General features: G+C 34.7%; 1 pseudogene; it reads right to left on the bottom strand.

Moving 5' to 3' along the window:
* Positions 1-387: 387 nt before the first annotated feature.
* LOC139317290 (U4 spliceosomal RNA) lies at positions 388-520 on the bottom strand (annotated as a pseudogene).
* Between the last annotated feature and the right edge of the window lie 1064 nt (positions 521-1584).

The raw sequence follows: 1584 nt of genomic DNA, 5'->3' as shown, positions 1-1584 counted from the left end.
TGTTCTGCTTCCTTATGTGTTATAATTTAGCATAATGATGTGATTATCTGTCAAATGTACAAGGGGATGTTGTTGGCTGAGGATGTCAAACACCTATTTTCAGTGTCTCGGAGCAAGCCTTTGAATTTATTTCCCTCAATTCTAGCATGTTGGTTCCAGTTCTCGTAACTAATCTTATTTTGCTTTGAGTCTTCATCCCAGACTGGTTCCTAATCATATTAGCCTTTAACTCAGTTGGTATTACACAAGTTCTAAAAAGGAATTTTGTAAGAAATGTAAAACTGCTGCATTATCACATATTTATATATTCTTTTAGACGTGGGTTCAGATTTCTACTTGGAGTATGCTAAGAATAATGTAAATGCTATTTTCTAAGTAAGTTTTATACATTTGCATAGAAAATAGTGTCAAAAATAAAGTATCATATGCAGCATATCATAAGAAACACTGGGCTTCCAATTAGCAATAATCGTGTCTCAGATAAACATCATTGGGTACGATACTGCCACTGTGCAAAGCTGCTGGGGTAATTCTAATAAAAGGAAGATAGTTTACATTTCCTGTAAAGTTCATACTAGAATGATCAAAAAGGAATCTATCTCTCCGTCCCTCCCTCTTTCTCTCGCACACAAATATTCCTACCTTTTCCAAACATTAGTTGCTATATGTCCAAAGAAACTCTTCCAAAGCAGCCAGTTTGTTTATTTTCAGAATTTATAAGCCAGTCCAATCAATCTACCCTGAGCAACATAACAGTTCTCTAAATTAATTCCTAAATTGCACTTAAAGATCTTTTTTTCCAAGATGTTGTTGAAGATATGGTGAACTGTGTCAACATCCAGCATCAAGTAAATGAAAAGACCACACAATCATCGTGAAAGTATTTTCAGACAACAATGAACAGACAAGGTTTCAATAACAATCACTTGCGTCAATTCCCACAATTTCAGTCAGTTGGAATGTTCAATGGAGAAGATGATATACAGCAGGTTGGAAACACCAGTAAATATAAAACAGTTCTGGGGGTGAAAAAAATGTATCTATATTTTCTAACAAAAACTCGATACATGGGTATTTTTTTAATGAAAAGTACAGTATAGCATAAGAAGTCAGCAGTTAAACTTCATGCTAGATTGCAAGTTTGCAAATGAAAATTACAAATTACCAAATGAAATGTTTGGTAAAAAAGAGTCAAGCTGCATGATGGAGTTTAAAAAAAAAAAGTGACTACCATTGATGTTTTTAACCATTCCATGTGTACCCTCTGAGAACCAGGTCTATGGAGATTCAGAGCCATCCAGGTCATAGATGTATCAAAGGTGCTTTTTCAAAAGGCAATTGGACTTTCTTTGTTTTTCCTTGAAGATAAACTGAAGAAGCTTCTTGGATGAGAAGCAAAACATCTTCACGGAAAAACAAAGTCCAGTTGCCTTTTGAAAAAGCACCTTTGATGTATCTATGACTGAAAACTTCCATAGACATAGTTCTCAGAGGAGTACACATGGAACGGTTAAAAAAAAATCAAGACAGTCACATTTTTTTAAGTACACCATGCAGCTTTTAACTGAAGAAGCTTCTGGGATG

This window comes from Pituophis catenifer, unplaced genomic scaffold (assembly GCF_029215685.1).
Source record: "Pituophis catenifer annectens isolate HBS135680 unplaced genomic scaffold, rPitCat1.0.hap2 SCAF_4, whole genome shotgun sequence".
Classification (NCBI taxonomy): domain Eukaryota; kingdom Metazoa; phylum Chordata; class Lepidosauria; order Squamata; family Colubridae; genus Pituophis; species Pituophis catenifer.
Note: the sequence above shows the minus strand (reverse complement) of the source record. Positions and strands in the feature narration are given on the sequence as shown.